We start from the raw sequence: 15,260 nt of genomic DNA on the forward strand, positions 1-15,260 counted from the left end.
TGCTTATTAATTAATATTTCACATTATAAGATCTCGCACAATATCTTCAATCCCTTAAGGCCCTTCAGGTTGATAATAATTTTTGTCTTAAAGTATATTTTACATTTCTAGATTAAATAATCATAAGTGATTTTTTGCTTCAAAAAGATTTTGTGCTTCAGAAAATTTAAATTTGTAAACTTAAAGTTTCCCATCGATTAAAAGCTATGACTTCTATATTCTTGGATAGAGGTATTAGCAAACGCGATAGTGGTGTGGTGGTAGAGAGCTCGCTTCATAAGCAAGAGGTTCCGAGTTCGATCCCCACCACGTCCCTGTTAGTACCGCGCTCATCTTGTTTCTCCGCGCAACGGCCTTGTTCGACAAGGTTCGTGTTTCGGAGTTATAGAGTTGAGAGAGGGTTATAACCACAATTAAAAAAAAAAATCTACAGGTGCTGTATAAGGTATATATAACTATTTTGCACTTGAGCTGTATTGTTTCTGTAAAAGACTTAAAAACGCTAAAGTGATTCTCTATGCTGCATCAGCAAGGGCAAGACTTGTTCCGGCCAGTATTTAGAATTCTAAGATTTGCAAAAGAACCCCAGTCAAAAACCGTTATTATTCAATGTTTTTTTGCTATTTTTTTTTTTTTTTTGGCGCGTTTTGAAAACCATATTGCTTTTTACTTATTGCTGCTTCGTCCATTTTAAAAAATTTCAAAGTCAATTGTTTGATAACTCTAAATTTTGCAAATTAAGCCAACTTATATTATAAAGTTTCCAAACTTAACAAGAGCTATTGTCATCGACTTTAATCTTCAAAGATTCGAGAATGCGTTTTGATTTACCTTAATTTGAACCTAATATAAAATATATAACTGCAAAGTGGCTTGGCGGGCCTGCTCGCTGAATAACCTTTCTCAAATCTATCTGACTAAACAGAGTAGTAAAAAGAATAATAGATGTTAAGTAACGCTACATGCATTAGTGTTGTTTGCACCCTAATAGCCTGTATGTATCTGATGATTCATTTTTGTATAATTTAGTTTTGCATGTATGTGTCTGAGAAATTGCAGATCTAACAGTTTACCATTCAGCAATAACGACACAACTGTAAGTTCTTCTGAGTGGTTACTTGCTTCAGTAACTATGTCAATTGACTTTGTCGTACCGCTTTTGTCTGCCTTCTTATCGCCTACGTCTATCTTCTTTCCACCTCTGTTTGGCTACCTTTTGTCTTCGTCTGGCTTTGTTATTTCGCTGCAATCTATCTCTTATTTAAATAAAATTTTTATTATTTAAGTTACATATTTTACTTTCAAGTAAGTCAAACTCTCCGACCGAATTCGCTAGAAATAATGTAAATTATAACTTTTTATGGTCTTGTTTCAGTGCGTTTTAACATTTAATTGGTTTTTGAATTAAGGAGATTCCAATTAGAGAGATTGAAATATAATACTATTACTGTAGTAGCCAAGGGCAGAAGTAGCAATAATGTGTTCAAGAAGCTTTCCTTTTAAAAAAAAAAAAAAAGGTCCTCGCTTTTTATATTTGCTGGAAGTACTAAAAGTCCAAGTTTGCCGACTGTACTATATGGTCACCATATCCCAACTCGCTTGTCTAAAAGAGCTTAATTTGCAGACTAAATGAACTAAAATTCATTAATTGGAGGAGAGAGGGGGAGGGTGTTGCACACCATTTGCACCAGCCTTGGATGCACAATGGCTTGAAGTGATACATGAGGTCCTCTACCTCTGCTCTCTTCATCCGTCCGTTTAGAGCGGAACAACGTTGATTTACGCGACGTTAAAATCATCCATTTAAACTTTGGATATCTGGTTTGCAAGTTAGGACAATTTATGTTGGGCTAAATAATGCCTCCTTTTCATCAAGATTTGTTGAGTTTTCCTTAAGGATTTATGGCACCAAATTTTGTTATTAGATCAATTTTTCAAAGGTCATCAATGAGCAAGAGTTTCATTGAAGTCCTTATGCTAAATTATCTTTATTCTTTTCTTTTTTTACTAAAAAACCAAAGCATTCAATTCTAAAAAATTTTATTCTTATTTTATTCTTATAAAATTATATTCTTATATCCTAGGCATCTAGGTAAGGATCTTACTGCTTGCTTACCCCATTTAGAGCTATAGAGTCAAAAGCTATAAAAACTTTGTTGAAACTGTAAAAATTAATTTTAGTTAAAAAAGAGAGCTATTTCAAACTGTCAGAATGAACAAGTTCATTTTCATTTTTAAATATATGGGTAATATGTAAAAATACAGAGTTTTCCAATTTTGGGGAAAATTGGGCTAAGAGTAAAAAAAGCTCTGTTAAAACGGTAAAAAATGACTTTAGTTAAAGAAAAAGAGATTTTTCAAATACAAAGATAATTAATAATACCAAAAAAATAAACTTTAGTTAAAGAACGAGAGCTTTTTTATAATGTAAGAGTAAACAAGTTCATATAAATTTATAAAAATCCAAATTTTCCGGAAAGAATAGGCTTAAAATGTAAACCATAGAAATGCAAGGTCTTGCTTTGTCCAAATACTGTCTGAAACACTTTATATACTGTCTTATCGGGCATTTTCAATTTAAAAACTCGAAAGAGACTTAGTAGTTTTTTCTTTAAATATAAAATGTGGTGGAAGAGAGTTACCCATTGCATTGACTAATTTGTCCTGGTTTGATAGTTAATTGTCTAATAGAAAGCAGTTTATTTCATATGATAGCGGAAAAACGGAATATAAGTCAATCACCTGTGGTGTTCCTCAAGGATCAATTTTAGGACCACTTTTATTTCTCGTTTATATTAACGACTTATATAAATTTTCTAACATTTTAAACTTAATTTTGTTTGCAGATGATACAAACTTGTTTTATTCTAGTAAAGATATCAGTAAATTATTTCAAACAGTAAACAAAGAACTTGAAAAATTAACCCAATGGTTCAAATCAAACAAACTATCTTTGAACATCAATAAATCCAAATACACTTTGTTCCATCGTCTTCATAAAAAACAAGATATTCCATTAAAACTTCCTGATCTTTTTATTGATAACGCATTATTAAAAAGAGAGCAATCAATAAAATTTTTAGGTGTGGTTCTGGATGAAAATTTAACCTGGAGGGACCACATAGGTCTAATTGAAAATAAAATATCAAAAAATATAGGTGTTTTGTATAAAGCCAAGCAGTTTTTAAATCTATCTTGTTTAAAAAACTTATATTTTTCTTTAATTCATTGCTACTTAAATTATGCAAACGTTGCTTGGTGCAGCACAAACGCAACAAAAGTAAAAAAAACTGTTTAGTAAACAAAAACAGGCTATAAGGATAATTACAAACGTAGACCGTTTCTCTCACACTCAAACATTATTTAATAAACTTAATACTCTAAATGTATATAAACTAAACCTTTACCATATTCTTATCTTCATGTTTAAACTTGATAAAAAAATATCACCAATGTTATTTAATTCACTTTTTGAAAAAATAAACCACATATACCCTACCAGATTTTCAAAAAACAATTACATTCAATCCAAAACACATTATTCAGCAACCAAATTCTCAATTGCTAACCGAGGTCCTAAGCTGTGGAATACAATATTAAATAATGAGCTGAAATCTAATTATTCTTTAAACCAGTTTAAAACAAAACTTAAGCAATTACTGATGATACATGAAAATGAATTAAAGTTCTTCTAAAAAGCTTTTTAAACTAGCAAACAAAAACAAAAATTAACCTACTAATTACTCTTTAATATTATATTTAATATTCTAAACAATAGTCTGCTATTGTAAATGTATTTCTTATCTTATAAGTTTTGAATTTACAAACGATTTTTTTAAGTTTTATTATTTGAAATACTAATTACTAAAAATATTGTAAAATTTTATAATTTCGATTTTTATTAAAAAAAGTTATTGTAAATTCTTTTTGTAATATTAATACTTATATATCATCTTATTTTACTAATCAGTTCTTAAATATAAATACTCTTTGAATTACTAAATATTTTAAACGTTATATATTTTATTTTTTGCATTTTGTTAAAACATTTTATTTGATGAATATGCATTTTTTTAGGTGGGGCTTAATGATAAGATAAATTTTGTCTTCTTCAAGCCCCAGTCAAGTAAATATTTGTTTTTATAAATTACGAGTGTAAATTATTTTCAATCGGCAAATACAATACTAAAAAAAAAAAAAAAAAAAAAAAAAAAAAAAAAAATTGACACAAGCTATTACTCTGATTGCTTCCCGATTACCTGATTGACGACAATGTAGATACTTAACTCCTTTTTTAGCAACTACTTTTCCAAGACGATATCCAACGATATCCAGTCTCATCTATATTCCAAATGTTTTGCGGTTTCTAAAGTAGGTTGTTTTCCGCTAGCATATTTTTAAGAATGGAAAAATATTTTGATACTTTACAAACATTCATATACTGGTGTCTAATAGCTACTGTACCTTCTGGTTGACGTCAAGCTAAATTTTTGTGCATTTTGCAGACCCCATGCCACCATTTTTCTGCAGGAGTTCCATTCTTGAATTATTTTTTATGTTCTAAAGTAAAATTTTCAGCACATTTTGGAAATTGCAATCGACTAAATCCGATTCCTAAAGCTGCACTAATATATGCAAAATCAATTAAATTCTTTTTTTCTTTTTTATTTAAAATAGTTCAATGTCCAGGTTTGGCTCCCATTTCCGTTACTCCAGAATATCAAACTTGTAACGAACATCTTGAAATGTTAAAATCTTTACATACTGCTCGCTGTGAAACTCTTTTTTTAACAGCTTTAATTGCTGATATCATCGATTCATCATTCCATAAATAGTGTTTTCCGTGTTTGCTAATCTGTTTTTCAATTTTGGTTGAATTTTCTATTTTTTACTCTTACATTACAATCATCTAAATGTACTTTTATGCACATGGTACATTCACACATGATTTAGATGGTTTACACATAAAGACCTATATGGTTTTCTAAAATATCATTTTTTGTAAAATAACATAATAGTAAATTTGAAGCAAATTTTCAAAACTGAACCTTTCCTACAAATTTTTTAACGTAAACGTTTTTAGAGTATTTTTATAGTGACACTGTCACTGAAATGACAGCAAGGTTTTACAAAGACTTTCTACCTTATCCAAATTGTTATCTTATATATACAACTAATAAGCAAAATAACAAAGCAAAACAAATAAATAAGGCCGAGGTCAAGCCATTGGGACTGAGGTTGAATACTTTTCTAATGTTATTAAAACATGTTATTAACTTCAAATATGTTGTTAAGCAGCAAAATATAGCAACAAGCATTGCAATAAGTGCGAACATACTGGTTCACCTACTTTTGAGAGGCCATTACTATTCAAAATATTTGAAAAACTTCCAAAACAATACAAATTGAAGATAAATTAAAACTTAATGTCTTCACAACGGCTCTTTGCTGCAGCACAAATATAGTTGTTAAAAATGATAAAAAGTGAGTGAAAAATACAAACCATCAGAAATAATGCAGTTATTTTCTGATGGTTTGTATTTTTCTTTCTATCTGTGTGTGTATATATATATATATATATATATATATATATATATATATATATATATATATATATATATATATATATATATATATATATATATATATATATATATATATATATATATATATATATATATATATATATACATACATATATATATATAAATATATAAATTAGTAAAAACCACTTATCTAACTTTTATCTTCTACTTTAAGTTTCACCATTGCTGGATCATCAGTTACTAAATCTCAAAAAAAATTCAATTTATAGACAAAATATTTTTCAGGAAGTTATAAATTATTATAAAAAAATGTTTAGTTAATATATTTTTTTTTGTTAACGGGAAGTTACAGAAAGTAATTATTAAATAATTTTCTTTGGAATGGGAATAGTTTAATTTGGTCATTTGTTTTTATAACTTTTTAAGACGTATTTATTTTCGTGCCTACATTTAGAAATTAATTCAGATTTTTTATTTAATAAATTTTCTTGATTTAAATGAGTAATTATTTAGAAAGAATTATAAAAGGCCACAACTAGGCGTTAATTAATAAAAATGAACATATAAAAGAAAAAAACAGTAATTATTGTAATTGTAAACAAAAAATAGATTGCCCTCTTAATGGAAAATGCCTTTCGAAAAATATATGTATATATACTACATCAAAACATAATCAACAAATTAAAACGTAATTGACATTAAAAGTTAAAAAGAAAATATAAAATTACAATTAAAAAAACCTGACTACATCATTTATTAATATAATTAAATTTTTTAGTTTATATTTGAAAATAAGAAAAGTAATATGCACGTCGAAATTGGACAAAACAATTTTATTCCAAAGAGAGGCTGCACGATATGCAATACAAAACTGATTAAACCTGGTTCGTGTATAAAATTATTTGTATAAAATTATATAAAAGGGTTCATGTATAAAATTATTGTTTCTAAGTGTATATTTATTTATTGGTTTTAAACAAATGAGGTCTTTAAAAACGGGTAAAGAGATGTCATTTTTCCACATATACATAAAGCACAAAACATTAAAAACATTAAGCTGATAAATATTGAGCTCATAAATATCGAGCTCATAAATATAAGGCTCATAAATTTAAACAATTTAATAACTTTCATTTCAATAAAAAGTGCTTTGGGATAAGTGTATCGATCAGCAAAGTTTATTAAACGAATCGCATGTTTCTGACGGCGATAAAGGCATTTTAACTTACTTTTTTCAGTGCTTCCCCATGCAACATTAGCATAATTCAAATGACTATGAACTAAAGAGTAGTAAAGTTGATATCTTTTTATTTCAACATCATCAATAAAAATTTTAGGCAAACTTTGAGGTTAATAAGCTTTTTTAGAGACTAGGTGGAAAAGAAACCAATTTATTTTTTTAATGTTTAGAGTTAGTTATGTTAAGAGTTAGCTTGTTGCAATTAAACCATTTGGATATACTTTTAAGTTCATCATTCATAGTATAGAAGAGTTTGTAAATGTTTTTATCGGAAAATAATAAGTTATTGTCATCAGGAAACAAGATACTCATTAAATTCAAAGCTTTATTTAGATCGTTTATATAAATCAAGAACAATAGTGGACCCAAAATAGAACCTTGTGGAACGCCACATAAAATATTTAGAAATTTTTTTGAATGATCATTATTGCTGAAAACAAATTGTTTACGGTTGGATAGATAACTTTTGAACCATTTTATAACTTTGCAATTTATTCTATAATATTTTAGCTTTTGTAATAAAACTTCAGGATCGACAGCATCGAATGCTTTCGAAAGGTCGATGAAAACACCAAATGTATTTTTAGAAAGAATTAGAGATTTCACGTACAAATTGGATAACTGCATGTTCTTTGGAATTATTTCTTTTAAAGCCGAATTGATTACTGTATAAAAAACTATTAGAATGAAAATAATTGTATAATCTATTGTACATAATACGTTCTAGTATTTTTGAAAATGTGGAGAGGACAGAGATAGGGCGATAATTACTAATATTTGTTTGATCACCTTCTTTTAAAATTGGAGTAACCTTAGCAATTTTTAGTTGTTCAGGAAAAACTCCTTGGCGTATAGATGCTTCATAGATCTTAAATAGGATATCTTTTAAGTATTCAAAACATTCTATGACTATATTACCGTTTATGTCATCTGTTCCGGTTGATTTTTTTTTTTTTAAGAGTTTTTAAAGCTTTGTCAAGGCAAACCATATCCCAACTCCCACTCTTTGTTTTGCATGAAAAATTTTCTTGAGTAGATTTGAACTTTTTATTTTTATCTGCAATAACATACTGATAATATCGTAGCACTGTTTGATTTGTTGGAAGTTGATATTGAGGAAAAACAGAAATTGGATTTCTGAGAAGGTAAAGCGGTCGTCGTTGGTTTAAATTAACATTGTAATTCAACTTTTTTATTTTAACGATCTTTCTTTTCCCCTTTTGTGATGAGAATTTATTATAAGTATTTATTTTTTTTATAATTTTAAAAAGCTGCCCAAAAGATTCTTTTGTCAAGAGTAACAATTTGATTAGTTGTTTTTTATCAGAAAAAAATTATTGGTTTAAGTTTGTTTACGTTTTCTAAAAAGGTAATCAAGATTGCCACTTTCAAAGTTGATATATTTAAACGTTGATATTTGAAATAAGATAAAGTTGGTATATTTAAAAATCAATAATTTAAAGTTTTATTTATTCAATAATAAAGAGAAGTTTGTTAATATATTACTAGTTGATTAGTTACCACCCATATCCTTATACAAAGCTAACAGTTTTTTAAAAAAAAGATTACAGATGTCTTTTAAACTACGAAAAACAGCCGCTATTAGAATTGTTAAAATAGTTTTTATTTAGATGAGCGGAAATATTCAAGTTAAGAAACGCTCGGAACACTTAATAAAATCCGATTTTTTAATTTCTACAGTAAGCACTTGGATTGGTCTTATAAATCTTTTTTCAATACTGGTGGTCTTTTATTGGTGTATCAACAAAGAATTTAAAGTGTACCATTTTTTTTTTTTGGGACACCCTAATGCACACGCACGGAACACCACCTTTTACAATAAGAAACATTTTTTATTACGTAAGCGTTTACTTGATAAAGTTTTTCTAAAGAAAAAAGAATTTTATTTCGCAATGCAATTATTTCCTAATTCAGTATTTTTTTAAATAAAAAAAAAGTGTTAAAAATTTTAAGTAAGACTCAACTCCGTGCTTATTACCTGTTGCGTATTGACGTTGATTTCATTGTATTGTTAGCACCAGATTGTTTTCACAGGTCCAGATGTCTGCATCATCATCAAGAGATCGTCTTTTCTGATAATACAAAATTCTCCAGAAGATATCTAAACATGTGCTGCGGAATTAATAAATTTAAAATATATGAAACTGTTAAACACCATCAGACATTTAGTTCATTAGACTGCACGGCGGACCTGTACACGGCGCAACCTAAACTCGGTAAAGTTCGTAAACGAACTCGGTAAAGTTCGAAGCGTTAACTTTGCGGTTTCTTACTTCAATTAATGTTTTATGGGTTTTGGAGGTTCCTGTAACAGCTGTATCTGAGGTAGTAGGTGTATCGTGCGCAATAACTTAACATTTTAGCGCCTATTTTGTAAAATACCAAAATGCAAACTGCGAGAACTATTGTTCCGAGAGCTTACGAACTTTACCGAGTTTGGGATGCGCCGTGTAAAGGTCCGCCGACTGCACAACTAAACTCAGTTCCATCATGTTTCCAGATTCCAATATTGCAAGCAAAAAATCTACTGCGAGAAGAAAAGCAATTACTCTAATTAAAAATCTGTTAGCTTCTCATTCCGTAGAGATAAACAAACACGAATTACAAAAGGTTCCTTTTTTTGGAATTTCCACAGATTCAAGTTATCACAAATACATGAAGATGTTTTCAATACTCATCCATTATATTATGGAATGTGATGGCCTAAAAGTTAAATCCCTTGAGTTACAAGTCTTGCCTAATGAAACCGCCGATACAATAACAGCGTTTTGTACAGATAGATTGAACAGTTATAATATTCCAGCAAAAAGCCTGGTGACATTTGGGGATAATAATACTAATTTTGGAGGAAGAGAAAGGCACGGAATGAATGAGTTTATTCATTCCGTTTTATTAATTAAAAGAAACATTGTCTGCAAATATAGCAGGAGTCTGTTGTCCTGCACACGTTATTCATAATACAGCTTCTACTGCCACCGATGTCTTTTTGATTGATATAAAATCTGTAGTTTTAAAGTTTTATAAATTTTTTTCAATGTACATAGTAAGGAATGAAAGATTTAAATATTTTTGCAAGTCCGCTGAGTTAACATATAACAACATATTATCACATTTCAAAAAGTAGGTGTTTATCCCTCTTTCCAGCAAATGAAAGAATGCTAAAGTTGTCGGAATCAATTAAGAACTTTTTCTTGGAAGAAGAAAACCCCCCAAAAGCAATAACAGATTTTTTCAAAAATCCATTATTAGATGTATGCACTTTATTTGTATACAGTCAGGTGTGTTTGTTTGAAAAACAAATTAGGAAACTCGAAAAATCGATTATAACTGTTATTGAAGTAAAAAATATTTTGGAGGACTTGAAAAAACAATTAAAACACTAACAAATGTTTTGGAGGAACATTTATTACTTAATTGTTTTTTCAATTGTTTTTTGAAAAAACAATTAAAAAAACAACTGAAAGGTTAAGTAATAAATACCTAAATATTTAAACAAGCCAAGCGTACAATAAATTAAAAAAGTATAATAAAATTACTATAACACTAGAAGAAGAATTTGAAAATGGTATAGAGAATTTTGTCAACGTTGGAATTAATTATTTGGCAAAATGATCAGTTCCAATGGCCAAGTATGATGTTTTTTCATGGATGCTTTTCAACAAAGTACCCGAATGGGCCCAGTAGGCACGGTACGTTTTTAAAACGTTTTTAAAACTTTTTTAGACGTTTTTATAAGGTTTAAACCTAATAAAAACGTCTAAAGAACGTTTTAAAAACGTACTGTGCCCACTGCGGGAAAACGTTGCAAAAACTATTACATATTTCAGTGAAAAGGGTATATTTTTTACGGATTCCTTATGAGGAAGTTATGTATATGAAATCTTTTATGAAAAAGAACAGTGCGAAGACTAGAAAATGAAATATGAGCATGATAATTGGTTTATTATTTCATAAAGACTAAAGAGACGTAAAGAAAAGAAAATCTATTGAAAATGTACCAATGCTTGTTCGCCATTCTACCGCGTAATGCGCATGTAGAACGCGTGATCTCAATAATTTAAACTCAATGGGCAAATGAGCGTAGTTCGCTTTCTATCGAAAATTAATGAATATCTAAAATTATCGAATACCGAAATTCATAAAATTTATGAATTTTAAAATGTCGTGTTGTGAATTCTACAGCTATGTAAAAGAGGAAAAAGAGCTGCTACGAAAAACCAGAACATCTGAAAAATACGATTCGACAAAATAGTGCGATAATAAAGACAGGGAAGAGTAAAGGTGAGTAAAGAATGTTTGTAATAAAATGTTTTGATAAGCGGGTATGCAATTATATTATGCTTTTATATTTAAATTTGGTTGAATTGCTAATTAACTTATAGTTTTTTTTAGCTTTGCTACATCGCCTACAAAAATAAGAATTTCCTGTCGACGAAAATGTTCCAAAAAAATTTTCTAAATAAAGCTATGATTGTTAATAGAGGTTTGTTTGAATGTGTTGTTTTTGTAGTTTTTTTGATTTTAGAGGGGGGCGGGAGGAGAGGTGGTAGTCCCGGTCGGTAGTCCAACATTTATGGCAGCCCTACTTTAAACTGCATATTTATAAATTATAAAGTCTAAATACCGTATTTTCACTTTAAAGCAATCAATACAACCCTGCATTAAAGATTTTTTTGAAAATCAGCCAGAAATAGGACCCAGCCAGATATAAGTTTACCTTAAATAAATAGCTATGTAGGTTGAACGGAGTACCAATAATGGCGTCAAGAAAAATATCAAAAAATTAATGAAAAGTTTTTCTGTAAATTATCAAGTCCTGACATAAAAAACAAATTATTATTAAAGCAAATATCAAGTATTGTAATTTGATGAGCTAAAACCCAAAAAATGTAGTTTAAAACAGTATATGTACTTGTCAATAAGTGTAAATAAAAAAAACTATGGAGAAAACAACTTAAAAAAAAAGCTTCTTTTAAAGGAAACTTTGCAGAATAACCTTCACAGATCAACATTTTTATTTAATTTTCGCCAGTGAAATATAACTGGCAATCGGGTTTGGAATTAGCATTAAAGTAATTCCCGAAAAAGTTGCCGAAAAATTCGCCAATATTTATATTCTGAACTTTTCACACGAAAAAAGTCACGTGACTGAAGTGCCTATTTTTGTTTCGGTAAGTTTGAAACAATTTCTAATTTAATAATTTTACACCCCAATAAATTTTTCTTTTCGAAATTTGCGATATTCCATCGATACATATTTAAGTCGTATAAATTTTAAAAATGGCTTTTGCAATTCTGAATTATTGTGTTGAAATATGTTTTATTCATCAAACTTTTTAAAATATAACCAAGACGATTTGGTATAGTTTTATTATAATTATCATTAAATATTATTATAAAAAAATATTATAATTATTATATATTAATAAAATATATAACAATAAATAAATAAAAATTATTTTAATTGTTATATATTAAAATTATTAAAAAGTATTATAATAAAAAAGTATTGTTATAATAGAACGAATATCGTTAAAATAGAACTAAAAAAATTTGGTATCGTCGAAGTAATTTTATCTTTTATAAATTCTGAAAATGGTATTTTTTTTCTCTTTTGATTTATTTTGATTTATTTTGATTATTTTAAAATTATTTTGACTGAGAAAAAATGGTACATTTTTGCTCAATCAAAATAATTTAATTTATTTCAGTGGTCAATAAATTAAAATATTTACAACTATCCGTTAGAATTTTTAAAGTTGTGAAAAAACAAAAGCAATTTTGCTACTTTTTGTTTAAAAATTAACAAGGAAGATGTGCTGCATCAGGCACCTCTGTATTGACAGTCTTCGATACTCGTGCACAGTATCGAACAGTAGCATACCTTAAGAATGCATCATGCTTTTATCTTTCTTTTTTACTAATTTAAATATTGAACCAGACAATTTTTAAACATGTTGACCAAGGTTGGGTTAATTACTGTTTGCGGAAGGGTATTCCACTGTGACACATCACGGTTTGTGAAGAATTTCTCTCTCTTTATGCAGTCCAGTACTCTTTGCAGTTCCATTCATTATGACCTCGCATTACTTTGATGATGATGGGCGATTCAGTGGTGTACGGAAGTATATTTTGCCAACTTTGTGCATGTATCTTTTTGCTAATGCTAAATGCTAAAAATTCCTTTGAAATATTATATTATTATAATATATATTATTATTATTATAATATATTATTATAATATATTATATATATTTATAATATAATTATTATTATATATATATATATATATATTATTATTATTATTATAATATATTATTATTATAATATATATTATTATTATATTATTAGCATTCTTAATATTAGAATGAAACAGCTTTAAAAATCTCCCATTCCACCCCCTTCTATATACACTCTTCAGAACAGATATGATGGCTAAATTTAGTTAGCTAAGTATTTTATAACTACGGGTTTTTCAGTATTATTTTGTTAGAACTTTTGGTATTACCCATTATAATCTTATAATCGGCTTATTTACTATTACAATAGTAGTCTAACGGCGCTTTGATTTGCATTATAAATTTAAGGTAAATTTTTACATCTCTTTAGTACGATTGAAGGTAAATTTCTACATTTAAATCCTGCACAAAGTTTATTTTTACTACACAAGGTAAATTTTGGCAATTTTAAATTTGTCTGGTACAATACCAGACGTTAACGATTTATCATTTTTAAACAGTCTGTCTATTTGACCTAATTTACTTCCTTATATCTAAAACAATACGCTGAGTTACATATATAGAAATAAAAAATATTATTTTTAAAAACTCTAAGGGGAGAGGAAATCTCCCCCATGGTACTGCCCCCCTCCTCCCTATGAATTCACCCTTGATTGTAACTTGAATTAAATTCCGCAATAAATAGTATCAGTCGCTTTGAGATTTAAGAATTTTGAGAATAAAATCCTGACAAGTACCATTGTTTCAAAATCTATGATACTTGTCGAGATTTATGCGGTCAAACATAAAAAAAATAAAATTTCTTAAAACTTACAACCTTCCCAAAATTACTATTCACAGATAACTAATTATATATATGAGTATGCAATAAAAAACTATTTATATGAACAATTGCATACGTTTTGTTATGCAATACAAATAAAATATAATAACTAAGCTAATTATAAAAATAAATGAAAAAAAAAACACAACAAAAAATCATCTAAAAGTAATAACAAAATATGAATACGGCATTGTTTGTATGTGTTAACAGTTGCAATAGCAAAAACAACTAACAAAACATATTATTATAGCAAATTAATGAAATATTGGAAATTTGTTAAAGTTTTGAAAATTTATTATTTAAAAAAAGAAAAAGTATCGTAGTGGTACAATCGATTGCTAAAATTATGCGTTTAATTTAATAAATCTTTGTTTACATTATACATAAAAAGCAAATATAAACGTATAAAAATATCCTAAAAAAGCATTGAACATTTATTAAGGCTGATTTGTTTTAATTCAAGGATAAAAGTTATTTTATATTATACGCATGCGACATTTTTAATTTCATATTTTTGCTTAAACAATATGGCGACGTTTAGAATATCAAATATTTTAATGAGCAACTTGAGCTACGAAAACTTGCTGTCTTTTTTACGAATAAAAAATCAAAGTGACGTCATTTGCCGCCTTGCTTACTATGAAGTTGCTGATGGTTTAAACGGTTTTGTAATGAGCACTATTGATATTATTATTGGTGCTTTCATCTTTATATGGAATGTTCTGTTGGTAAATGGAATTTGCAGATCACGAAAAAAGGGAAGCAGTTATACGCACACTGAAAAACTTGTATTGTTGTTGTCTTCAATTGATTTTTTGGTTGCTTTAGTTTATATGCCACTAGAAACCATTTTAGTAAAAAAACTCGATCAGCTTTCTTGCTTTATTATTTCTATAATAGCATTTTGGATTGCATTCCCTTTGATTTTTTCTGGATCAATTGTTGTTTTAATATCCATAGAACGGTTTATTGCTGTTTTAAATGATAAAAAATGTTGTGGCGTTAAATTCAATGGCGTATACGCAACATCAATAATATGTTTTCATTTTCTTTTATCGTTTGGTTTAGGTGTTTGGTATGCATTACTTAATTATTTTCAAAGCCCACTTCGTCAACAATCTTATTTCTTTTTTAGCGTGGGCACCTACACAATCAGCAATTTGTTATCTGTATTACTCATGAATACTTTATTATTGATTGAAACAAAAAAGAAACTTAGAACAAAAGAAATTCATGTTGTGCAACACGACGTGGTGGAGAGGCGACTCACTCAAACTATGATGCTGATATCAATATCCCTTATGGTTTTATATCTTCCTGCGGTTGTAGCTTCCTATAATCTTTTTATTACGTTATATTTAAATGAATTTAAATCCGTTAGCAGTGCAATA

Source organism: Hydra vulgaris, chromosome 15, assembly GCF_038396675.1.
Source record: "Hydra vulgaris chromosome 15, alternate assembly HydraT2T_AEP".
Lineage (NCBI taxonomy): Eukaryota > Metazoa > Cnidaria > Hydrozoa > Anthoathecata > Hydridae > Hydra > Hydra vulgaris.